The sequence below is a fragment of the Rana temporaria genome, chromosome 9 (genome assembly GCF_905171775.1).
Source record: "Rana temporaria chromosome 9, aRanTem1.1, whole genome shotgun sequence".
Classification (NCBI taxonomy): Eukaryota; Metazoa; Chordata; class Amphibia; order Anura; family Ranidae; genus Rana; species Rana temporaria.
This window is the reverse complement of record NC_053497.1, coordinates 136,575,662-136,588,738: the sequence shown is the minus strand read 5'-3', so window position 1 is coordinate 136,588,738 and position 13,077 is coordinate 136,575,662. Positions and strand designations below refer to the sequence as shown.

The 13,077-nt window shown below is 45.2% G+C and overlaps 1 protein-coding gene across 2 annotated transcripts in view; it reads right to left on the bottom strand.

The window, feature by feature from the left end:
- The window catches only part of FAM78A (family with sequence similarity 78 member A), a 60,557-nt gene extending 50,591 nt beyond the window's left edge, over positions 1-9,966 (bottom strand). Inside the window, exons 1-2 of one of the 2 annotated variants that reach the window (XM_040324618.1) lie at positions 9,714-9,966; positions 9,249-9,344 (exon numbers count right to left, since the gene is read on the bottom strand). The gene's annotated coding sequence lies outside the window, so the exon portion shown is untranslated. Of the gene's footprint in view, positions 1-9,248; positions 9,677-9,713 lie in introns of those variants that run through there. The other variant, XM_040324617.1, reaches the window with a different exon arrangement.
- Positions 9,967-13,077: the final 3,111 nt, after the last annotated feature.

Below are 13,077 nucleotides of genomic sequence, written 5' to 3'. Positions count from 1 at the left end.
GCGGTCCCACAAAATTTGCCTTCCCCTGTGTCTCCCAGCTTGTTGATGTTTATGCGTTGCCATCACAACGGCGGGCACTTTCGTCGCCGCTCATTGTGATGGCAACCCAAGTGTTTGACGACGCCGCGCTGCAGGTCTATTGCGGACGCACGAGAATGGGGCGGGACGGGCGGCCCTTTCAAATAGTCATCCCCAGTATTCCCGGAAGTAATTGCTTGTGGGCTTCACAATGCCCACAAGCAAAATGAAAACGCTCAGCAGAGAGGAATATAAACTATTTGTTTTAAATAGCTCGGCGGAACGGCGGGCCTTTTGCAAATAGTAAGTGAGACTATAGAGAGATGTACAACGCAAGATGAAAGGTGATATTTTTAAAAAAATTTAAATGTAATAGGAACCCCGCTTTAAAGCAATCTACTGAGCTGGCCAGAACCACCTCTGGAGGGAGTCTATTCCACATTTTCACAGCTCTTACTGTGAAGAAACCTTTCCATATTTGAAGATGAAATCTGTTTTCCTCTAGACGTAAAGAGTGCCCCCTTGTCCTCAGTGTTGACCGTAAAGTGAATAACTCAGTCAACACCAAGTTCACTATATGGACCCCTTATATATTTGTACATGTGGATCATATCCCCCCTTATTCTCCTCTTTTCAAGAGTGAATAAATTCAGCTCCTCTAATCTTTCCTCACAGCTGAGCTCCTCCATGCCTCTTATCAGTTTGGTTGCCCTTCTCTGCACTTTCTCCAGTTCCCCGATATCCTTTTTGAGAACTGGTGCCCAAAACTGAACTGCATATTCCAGATGAGGTCTTACTAAGGTTAAAGCGTAACTTCCCCTTTTCTTCGAAAATTTAAAGATAAACTAACTCTAAATATCCTAGCACTCCTCCAGACCCCTCTGCAAATAGTGGCCATGATGCCCCATGTTGCAGGTGTAGCAGTCTGTACACCGCACTACACAGTCCTAGAGTGAGTATCCACCTTAATGCTCGCAATGGCAAGTACTGTATTTATTGGCGTATAACGCTCACTTTTTTACCCTGAAAATAGAGGGTAAACTGTGCCTGCGTGTTATACGCAGGGGGCTGTGGAAAGTTTTTTTCCTGAAACTTCCCTCTAAAAGTTAGGGTGCGTGTTATACGCCTGTGCGTGTTATACGCCGTTAAATACGGTACTCATTGGTTAGCTCATTGAATAACATGACCGCTCTGACCAATGAGAAGATCTTATTTCTTCTGGGAGACCTTACTGGAAGAAAAAGCCTCAGATGTGATTCTCATTGGTTAGCATGTTCACGTAGCTGCTCAACCAATGAGCACTTGTTATTGCAAGCATTATGATAGGTACTCTATCCGGGGCTGTGTATTGTGGTGTGCAGTGTGTGGACCCCTACACTGACAGCAGGGGGCATCATGACTGTTATGTGCAGCGGGGTCAGGAGGGGTGGCCAGGATATCTGTAGTTCACCTTTTCATTTTTTTGTGAAAAGGTGAACTTACCCTTTTAAACCCAAAGAAAAAAATACAATATATTACAGCCTACCAGCCCTTACATAAAGTGGCTGCATTTTTACCATGTATTTTACTTCTTTAATTTCACCTGGTTATGGAGCCATTAACACACTTCCTGTCCTAGCATGACAACACTCCTGTATGTACTGTATCTATGAAGGAGCAGTGTTGTCACCATAGACTGCTCTACTGATTTGAACTATAAACAGCTTTCTCTCTCTTCATATCATTGGGCAGGGGGAAGGGAAGTGTTAGACAATGTGCCTTCATCTGGATCAACTGTGGATATAGGATAGTGTACAGTGCAAACCCGGAAAGTATTCAAAACGCTTCACTTTTTCAACATTTAATTATGTTCTAGTCTTATTCTAAAATGGATTCAATTCATTATTTTCCTCAAAATTCGACAAACAATACCCCGTAATGACAACGTGAAAGAAGTTTGTTTGAAATCTTTGCAAATTTATTAAAAATAAACAAAAAAATCACATGTACATAAGTATTCACATCCTTTGCCAAGACACTCAAAATTGAGCTCAGATGCATCCGGTTTCCACAGATGTTTCTACAACTTGATTGGAGTCCACCATGTGTGTGTGTGTGTGCATGTCGGAGCACAAACCAAACCATGAAGTCCAAGGAATTGTCTGTAGACCTTCAAGACAGGATTGTATCGAGGCACAGATCTGGGGAAGTGTACAGAACATTTTCTGCAGCATTGAAGGTCCCAATGGACACAGTGGCCTCCATCATCCATAAATGGAAGAAGTTTGGAACCATCAGGACTCTTTCTAGAGCAGGCAGCCTGGCCAAACTGAGCGATCGAGGAGAAGAGCCTTAGTCATGGGAGGTGACCAAGAACCCGATAGTCACTCTGACAGAGCTCCAGCGTTTCTCTGTGGAGAGAGGCGAACCTTCCAGAAGAACAACCATCTCTGCAGCATTCCACCAATCAGGCCTGTACGGTAGAGGAGCCAGACGGAAGCCACTCCTCAGTAAAAGGCACATGACAGCCCATCTGAAGGACTCTAAATGACTCTGAGACCATGAGAAACAAAATTCTCTCGTCTGATGAAACAACGATTGAATTTTTGTCCTGAATGGCAAGCGTCATGTCTGGAGGAAACCAGGCACTGCTCATCACCTGGCCAATACCATCCCTACAGTGAAGCATGGTGGTGGCAGCATCATGCTGTGGGGATGTTTTTAGCGGCAGGAACTGTGAGACAGGATCTAGGGGGAAAATGAATTCAGCAATGTACAGAGACATCCTTAATGAAAACCTGCTCCAGAGATCTTTGGACCTCAGACTGGGGCAAAGGTTCATCTTCCAACAGGACAACCACCCTAAGCACACAGCCAAGATAACAAAGGAGTGGCTATGGGACAACTCTGTGAATGTCCTTGAGTGGCCCAGCCAGAGCCCAGACTTGAACCTGATTGAGCATCTCTGGAGAGATCTGGAAATGGCTGTGCACCGACGCTCCCCATCCTACCCGATGAAGCTTGAGAGGTCCTGCAAAGAAGAATGGGAGAAACTGCCCAAAAATAGGTGTGTCAAGCTTGTAGCATCATACTCAAAAAGACCTGAGGCTGTAATTGGTGCCAAAGGTGCTTCAACAAAGTATTGAGCAGGGGTTTTGAAAATTTATGTGATTCTTTTTTTTTATATATATATAAATTTGCAAAGATTTCAAACCTCTTTCATGTTGTGATTATGGGGAATTGTTTGTATAATTTTGAAGAAAATAATGCATTTAATCCATTCTGGAATAAGGCTGTAACATAACAAAATGTGGAAAAAGTGAAGCACTGTGAATACTTTCTGGATGCACTGTATTCAAGGGGAATTGATTTTAATTTAGTTACCAACATATGCCGTCACTGGGTTTTACTTATGGGGAATGATCTTGGTAGGTTCACCTATTTTTTATAGGGGACCAGTTTTTATGTCTTACCGTATTTATCTTCCTATAACGGGCCCCGGCGTATAGCGCGCACCCCCAACCTAGAAGGAAAATTCCTGGAAAAAAAAGAAATACTTAGGCCGCGTACACACGGTCGGACAAAACCGATGAGAATGGACGGAGGTTCAGTTTCATCGGTCCAAACCGACCGTGTGTATAGCCCATCGGTCTGTTTTCCTTTGGTCCAAAATTTTAAAACATGCTTTAAAATCGAACCGATGGACCGCTGCACGATCGGTCCAAACCGATGGTTAGTACAGAAAGCATCGGTTCAAAACCCACGCATGCTCAGAATCAAGTCGACGCATGCTTGGAAGCATTGAACTTCGTTTTATTCAGCACATCGTGTGTTTGACGTCACCGCGTTCTGACACGATCGGTTTTTGGAATGATGGTGTGTACGCACATCAGACCATCAGGCCACTTCAGCGGTGAACCGATGGAAATGGCCCGTCGGACCATTCTCATCGGTTTGGAATGACCGTGTGTATGCGGCCTTACAGTTTGGATGCCCCTCGTCGTTGTCTTGCCCGGCATCCATCGGCGGCCTTGTCTGGTCCGGCGCCCTTCTGCGGCCATCGTGGTGTCCTCCCCGCTGTGTTTTTCAGCCAATCCCCGCTTCCCACGCTGTGTTTGAACCACTCCGCCGACATATATCGAGCGCAGTACACTCGGGTATACTCGGACAGGCTCGGCTCCTCTCGCGTAAAGGACACACAGGACGTGACCGCGAGCGGAGCCGAGCTTGCCCGACTATACCCGAGTGTACTGCGCTCGGTATATGTCGGCGGGGTGGTTCAAACACAGCGCGGGTATCGGCGTATATCGCGCACCCACGATTTTGCCCTGATTTTAAGGGCAAGAAAGTGCGCGGTATACGCCGATAAATACGGTATGTATATTTTTGATATAGCTTTAATAAACATTGTGGTTAACTCTTTAGGGAGTGCATTTGTCTATCTCTTTTATTTTTTGGAACCATAAATTTGACCCCTTTGCTATTTGTGCAGTTCAATGATGGGGGTTCTCTTTCAGCTTTTGGAGGGTATACAAACTCTTTTGATAATGTTGATCATTTTGCTGTCCTGAAAACCTAAACCTGGCTGTAGAAATAAGATTAATGCCCCATACACCCGATAGGATTTCCCGTCGGAATAATCTCTGACTGGTTTTTCCGACGGAATTCTGCTCAAGCTGTCTTGCATACACACGGACACACCAAATTCCGACCGTTGAAAACGCGGTGACGTACAACACTACGACAAGCCTAGAATAAGGAAGTTCAATGCTTCCGAGCATGCATCGAAATTGTTTCTCCGTCTGAATTCAATACAGACAAACGGAATTTCCGTCGGAAAAAAAAGAGAACATGTTCTAAGTCCGTCGGACTAAGTCCCTTCCACAACTGTGTCCCCTTCAGAGCAATCAACTCCACACCCCCCGCCACACTAACAACTGTGCCCCCAACAAAGCCAATTCATCCCCATTCTGCACATTTGTTTCCTCCTCATAAGTCTCCCGCCCCGCTGTTACACAGGCTCGCTGTATGCAAAATCGCACTGATGTAAACAGCGGGCGGGCGAGCAGTCTGCACTGAAATACTTCATTGGTTGTGGCCGAGCGAGCGTCGCGATTGGTTGAGGCCGAGCGAGCGCCGTGATTGGTTGAGGCCGAGCGAGCGCCGCGATTGGTTGAGGCCGAGAGTGGTTGAGCCACAGCAAGCGACAGGATTGGTTGAGGCAGAGCGCGGGGAGTGGTGTGGGGCCTGTGCTACATACTGCCGGGGGTGAGTATGCATCACAGAATTTTCAACCCGACAAATCTAGCAGGTAGAAGGCACGGCATGTCCAGACAGAGCGCGGGACATGCTTTTCAAGGTAAAAAGACGGCGATTTAATGCTAGGATGCGGGGCAGTCCTAGCAACCAATCACCTGCCTGTTAAAGGGGTTGTAAAGGTTTGTTTTTATTTTCTAAATAGGTTCCTTTAAGCTATTGCATTGTTGGTTCACTTACCTTTTCCTTCGATTTCCCTTCTAAATGTTTTTTTTCTTCTTTCACTTCCTGTTTCTCCTCGGTAAGCTCATCCGAGCTGTTCTGGCTGGGGGTTAGTCAGCCAGAACAGCTAACTGGGGAGGAACAGGGAGTGAGAAATTCAGACAAAGAAAACAAAGAAAATAAACATTTAGAAGGGAAATCGAAGGAAAAGGTAAGTGAACCAACAATGCACTAGCTTAAAGGAACCTATTTAGAAAATAAAAAACAAACCTTTACAGCCCCTTTAACTTTAGATTGTAAGCGCCAGGAGCAGGGCCCTCCTGTCCCTTCTGTATTGAACTGTATTGTAATTGTACTGTCCCCCCTCTAAATTGTAAAGCGCTGCGCAAACTGTTGGCACTATATCGTAAATCCTGTATAATAGTAATAGCTCAAAAAGTCGCTTCTATTGCTGTCAGCCTCTTCCAAATCTCTTTTTTTTCTGCTGTGATGTGGTTTCCTGTTAGAGACTGGCTACCTTCATTCTCCATGGTCCCACTGTAGGAACATAGCCATCCACTCTTCATCATTCCTTTAGATGGACTATGGGATGTGTAGTGTCCATAGAGCAGTGATGGGGTAAAGGAGAGGCTTGGGAGTTTACGGAGGTAGCAGAAAAACACAGTGATATGGGTAAGCTATTCTAAAACACACCCAAAACAATTTTTTTGCCCTCATTCACCTACAGAAGGCTTGATATAAAAAAATACTACTAATAAAATGTATTTCACCGCCACCAATATAACTGAACCATGTGTTAAATGTGAATATTCATACAGAAAGTAGAGGGAGGACACAACGCAGGACTCAGGAAGTACACTGCCAGTGACCCAATGGGGTACTCTCTGGAGTTTGCCTGCAGTGGATAACAGAGAGAGTATTAAAGTAAAACTAAACCCAGGAATAGAAATTCAATATATTGAAAAATGCCAGTTCTTACATGCAGTGGCTTCATTTTTCAGGCTTTCTTTCCTTTATTTTCGCTTGGTGATCCTGCCAGTAACACACTTTCTGTCCTATGGTGACAACACTCACCTATGGAGGAGCAGCGTTGTCACCCTAGGACATCAAGCGGAGTGGGTGTTTCTTCTCCATAATATAGGGGGAGGTGTTCTGTAATTTACAGAGGTGAACTGGGCAGGGCTAAGACAAGGCCTTGAGATAAAAGTGCAGAGTGCAATGGAAAGTACTGGATTTCTGGCAGGATCAATGGGCTTTTGCACTTATTGGCTAGATGTAAGAACCCATTTTCAATGGCATAGTCAATGGAACAAAATATTGCAAATACAAGAGGTTCATTGTTAAAGGGGTTGTAAAGGTTTGTCTTTTATTTTCTAAATGGGTTCCTTTAATCTGGTGCATTGTTGGTGCACTTACCTTTTCCTTCAATTTCCCTTCTAAATGTTTTTTTTCTTTGTTTGAATTTCTCACTTCCTGTTTTTCCTCAGTAAGCTTTCCACCATTTTTCGAGCAGTGGAAAGTCATTTAGAACAGCTTACTACACACCTTACCGAGGAGGAACAGGAAGTGAGAAATTCAGACAAAGAAAACAAAGAAAAAATATATTTAGAAGGGAAACTAGCTAAAAGTAACCTATTTAGAAAATAAAAAACGAACCTTTACAACCCCTTTAAGGTTTACATACTGTACACTTTACCATAAACTGGAAGAACTTTCTAATTTGAGTACAGCTGCATGGTTTGCTGGATACTAGTAATGTTGCAACACGTATGCTGCCATTGCTGGCCTCTCTGTCTGAAAGTGCTGGCTGCCTGGCTGTCATGCTCATCCAATATCTTCAATACCTCCCGGGTCACTTCTCTAGCTGATATGCTGATCAAATGGCTTTTGTTAAGTTCTAGTTGCCAAACTAACAAGTATTGAGATAAAGCGTTCTGCATCTGTTCCAGGCCATTATCTCAGAATAGTGAACCCAGAAAGAGCCAGGCAACTGGCAACCCTTGTACAACAGGGCTATTAAACAACAATATCTCTTTGTGAAGTTTCCCTTTCTATCTACCCCAGCCTCCTTAGAAGTCGTCACATATGGATATACAGTACTTTTGACTTAGGCTTCCTCCAAAGATCTCCACATTGTGACCCTGTCCAGCACAGCACAGCCTTTATATAAAAAAAAGTCCAGACCATGTCTAGGTACTACTGCGCATGCATACGGCTCGCCCAGGCTAATTGGCTCTGTGCATATCACCCCCAGACATTTAGAGGAATATGAATGAATGGGGTGAGCAGGGTGCAAGTGCAGTAGGCATACAGTTTGGCTGTACTTTTTGTGCTAAAGCCATGTGGTGCCAAGTAATGCCACACAGTAAAGCAGTGTTTCCCAACTCCAGTCCTCAAGGCACACCAACAGGTCATGTTTTCAGGCTTTCCATTATTTTGCACAGGTGATTTGATCAGTTTCACTGCCTTAGTAATTACCACAGCCGTTTTATCTGAGGGAAATCCTGAAAACATGACCTGTTGGTGTGCATTGAGGACTGGAGTTGGGAAACACTGCAGTAAAGATCTCGAGAAGGTAAGTGTTTAGGTAGGTGACTTTCACTAAAGTGGGGGAGAGACTTATAATAGAATTGTAGATAACTAATCTTCAAAAAATGTCTCTCCTAACAACTTTACTTGTTTGTGTAAGAAAGCTATATATATATATATATATATATATATATATATATATATATATATATATATATATATATATATACTTATTTTTAGCCTACTACGGTCCAGTCATAGGAAATCCCCTGTGTCAGCCAGAGGCAGCTGCAGGGGAGAAGAGAATGCTTAACAATGGCTGGTAAAGCAAGAGTGGCGACGTCACCCACAGACTTTAATGGCCCATCCATTGTCGGTGCTCCATCCTCTCCCCTCAAGCCCCCTCTAGCTGAGAACAGGGAAGCCGATCACATGACCCAACTGGAGCAGCATGCAAATAGGTAAATATTATATAATCTTTATTACATAGGTTAGTAAGAATATTTGTTATGAGGGAGTATCATGGAACTTTACTAAAAGCGGAATTGTCCTTTTAAGTGTACTACCTACAGATGACCACAAGAGGGCGCATTTACAAACATATATATGAAATATAATAATCAAAATATGGAACAGAAAGCAAATGAAAATGCAAACGTAACATTACCAACAACTTCTGATCTGTGTTACAATTGATACTCAGAGCATGCACTTGCACATAAAATCACCAGTGTTTCCTTTTAAATCTTTTTTGCTCTCAGAAGAGAATGAATCTGCATCTGCATGTTATTCCTTTCTAGGCGTCAATGCAATTGGTGCACCAGACTGAGCAAAAGCTATTGAGCCCATTCAGCTGATGTGACAATACTGAGTACATTCAGAATCAGCATTTCACAGTGGCAGAACCGCTGTAGCATAATGCAGCAGCTCTACTTGCAGAGCCGGGGAAAACACCATACTGTTATGTGTCTCCCACAATAATTAAAATGCATCTGCAATGCTGTGCAAAGCATAGAGAGGCAGCAGAGGGAACTGGGGTTCAAATAAAAAAAAAAAACACCATACAGCTGGTCATATCGCAGGCAAGCCAACGTAAAGCTCCTGTATTTCAAGGGCTGCAGATCTTAACCCAATTTGCAGTTAATTCGGATGCAATGAAAGGCATCTAGAGGGCAAGCGGAAACTAAGGAGGGAGCGTTACTAGTGACCCAACAGCCATAAATAAAATATGGAATATTAAGTACCTGTTTGTTTGCTGGCATGCAGATGCACAGAGTCTCCTTGGGTGCTCGCAGATCGTTGCCTGCCACACGATCCGTCTCCTGTCCTCGTCTGGATTCCTGTTGAGAGCAGAATAATTGAAGGGGGGGATTAGCCTGCACTTTTCTTTTTTCTTTTTTTTCGCTCACAAGTCCTGTTGCAATCATCTGTCACTTGCAGCATCTATGACAGCGAGAAGCGTGCTGTGGGGTACGCAGGGGATCCCATTAGAGGGTCTCTTCACCCTCCCATCTGCATTGTATCGGGTTTGTCCTGGTCAATGCATCTTATAATGTCACTGTCACTTCTGTAACTGAGACACTCCACCCTGTGCTGCTGCCAGCACAGGAAACTTTGAAAGAGCAAGAGACTGATCACAGACCTATCTTGTGCTGACAGACCTCTCCACTCCCCCTAGGGAGGGACCCTTTGCAGGATGGATTACTCACCCATCAGCCAACCAAGGGGGTGCTGTGATAGGAGCTGGTGCTGTCACGTACAGTGATGAAGGAGACAGTGCAAGATCAAGTTTTGTGACAGTCAACCTCCCTGAGGGTGACACTTGTCCTTGCCTTCAAGGAAGTCCCAGGCTGCTGCTTGCCTGCTCTGTCTCCTCTCCTTGCTGCTGCTGCATCCCATGTGCTTCCGACCCCTCTCTCCCCCTACTCATTCTCTGTACAGCTGCAGGTCCTGCCTGCATATCAAGCTGGTCTTACACACAACATTTCCGCCGCTGTACTGAGGGCGTCCTGGGTAGTGTAGTTTTTACATGGCTGACGGCAGTTCTGCACTAAAGAATTGCAAAAGATTTTTACTGCATTCATCCTCGTACGCCTGCAGATCTAATTTTACACCCAAGATACACTTGAAATATTTTTAAGGTCTCCGGGAAACCCTTGCTAAAAATAATTACACCTACAGCTCATGGTACATTAGCATGATCAGTGAATTGTACAGAGTTTTAAAAAGGATAAGTTCATCTTCTAAAAAAAAATGCATATTTTTTTGCAGGTAAAAAAAAGTGCATTTATTATTTTTTTCTCGGGTGCCTGCAGAGCAATCTACCCATGATCAGCAGACTGTGGGTGGAATGCTCGACTCCTGCAGACTGCTCGTACCTCCAATAAGGGCAGGCCATAGGTGTGCACAGCCTATTGCATTAGGGTGTGCACCCCAAAGAATCAAACTTGAATGCGCGTGTGTACAGTATATATATATATATATATATATATATATATATATATATATATATATATATATATATATATATATATATATATATATACAGGCATACCCCACTTTTAAGTACACAGTGGGACCAGAGCATGTATGTAAAACGAAAATGTACTTAAAGTGAAACAATAACTTTTTTCACTTCTAGGGTATAGTGGGGGGTCAGGGACTGTAGTAGGGGTGTCAGGAGCTGTAGTTGAGGTCTCAGGGGCTGTAGTGGAGGTGTCAGGGGCACACTGGAATAGGGAAGGCTATGCTTTTGGAGCTTCAGCTCCTTCTACTGCGGCTGCAAAATGTCTGTACAGTACTTGTAAGGCACTTTACATACACTCACGGGTATGTCCTTACTCGCGAGTGTATGTAAAGTGAGTGTACTTAAAGCGGGGTATGCCTGTTGTGATACATTTGCCTATATGTCTCAGTTTACTGCTCCCTGCTAGCCAGGTTATTGATGTGCTAATGTCCCCTCACTATTTCTAAAGGTTAATTGATCTATTGTGTTGTGTGAAGGAGAGCTGGGTTTAAGTGGCTTGTGTTAATTATTCTGATTGCTTCATTGTGGTAATTATCTCTCTATATGCGGGGTCGAGCGGTCTGGTTGATGTATTCAGTACAGCTAGTGCTCAGTGTCATTGATGTCATTGTCTAAAGAAAATGTGTTTCAGCATCGGCCCCGTCGTGTCTACCTAGTCATCTGTATGGAAGCCCCAGTGTGAGGGGGGCGGAGATTTGTCATTGTAACAGTTTTGGAAATGACATATAATCTGTGTGTGTTATAACATTAAAGTCTGTGTTGTTCAAGCAGTAAGCTTGTCTCATGTGTGGCTTTCTGGGCGATTCCAGGGATATCCCTCCTCGTGGAATATTGGGGTGATTTTCGTTATGGGAAGAAGGGAACGTTGACGGGGATATCATACCGATACCGTCACAATTGGTTGGTAGCAGTGGGATTTTTCCCTTCTATTCCCCTTCACACCCGGATTCCAAGCAGACACTGGAAGAACTACTGGAAGTTCGTGGAAGGATTGCTAGCAACAAAACCAAGCGGGTCATCATAGCAGAATCAATGGAGCTAGACCAGGAGGACGGGATTGCAGCAACGCCAGCAGTACAAGAGATGGAGACACCAGGGATTCAGGAGGAGGAATCGCCAGCCAACAAGCTAATGAGAGAGAAGCTAGCGTGGTTCGGCCCGAACCCAACGCCAGATGTGGTGCTGAAAGTGATGGACCTGTTAGTAAACGCAGAGCTACAGAAGGATAAACAAATAAGAGACGCAGAGCTACAGGAGGATAAACAAATAAGGGACGCAGAACTACAGAAGGATAAACAAATAAGGGACGCAGAACTACAGTTAAAACTGGCAGCAGTCCAACAAGCAGCCGCACATTCTCCAAACAGTGAGTACAGCACAGCAGACGCAAGGAAGATTCCGTTTAGCGCTTTTAAAGCTTTTGATGAAAAGGACTGTGAGATTGATAACTTCCTGGCGGATTTTGAGCGACAATGTAACCTGCACCGAATAGCTAGAGGAGACTGGGTTGCAATATTGTCAGGCAAACTGTCAGGCAAAGCTTCTGATGCTTTCCGGACCGTGCCAGATCAGGATATTCATAGCTACGCCCGGGTTAAAGAAGTGCTCCTGGCTCGTTATGCAGTAACCCCAGAGTCCCACCAACAGAAGTTCAGGGACTCACGCAAAACCACGAAAGACTCTTATGCGGAATGGGCATGCCAATTGTCCCGGTCGGCCTCTAACTGGGCTAACAGCAGCCAGGCCACCACCGCAGAGGACATTTTGCAACTAATGCTCCTGGAGCAATTTTACAATCACATCCAGACGGATGTCAAAGATTGGGTGAGAGATCGCAGGCCCATGACTCTACCAGAGGCCGCGAAGTTGGCGGATGAATATGCGGATACTCGCAAGACAAACCAGGTCACACCACGGGTACAACCTCCACGACCAACGGCGCCCTCACACCCACCAGCCGCTAGATACCAACCTCCTAACAGACCGGTGACCTCTAGCCATCGCTATCATCGCCAGGAGGGCAACGAACAACGCTGCTTCCGGTGCAAACAGCTGGGTCACTTCAAGCAGAATTGCCCCATGAATGACAACACCAGGTCAAATTGGTCTCAACCTGGGTACCGCCCACCAGCAGCAGCCCATTGTGTAGACTCGGCTTGGGATCCAAAGGAGCTGGGTCAGGAAGAACCATTGGGCACCCCTTACGAAGCCCTCATGGTACAATCTGTTATTACGGACAACAGGGAACACCATTGTCAGCTGGTCATGGGCGACAGCCCTGAGCCGGAGGGGCCCTGGAGGGAGCTGGACAGAAAGAGGCACCGCCGGCCACCCTTCAAGAAGAAGAGGCCCTGGAAGCCGTATAACAAGCTGACCTGGGAGGAGAAGAAGCGACTGGAGGAGAGGGAGTCGCAGCGGGCGTCCCAGATGCGTGCCGAGATGTTCGCCAAGGGCCCACCGGTGGCCCCTTACACCACCACCCAGTTCCTGATGATGAAGGACCATGTGGAGAGCCTGCAGGACATGAGCAAGCAGGAGCTGATCCG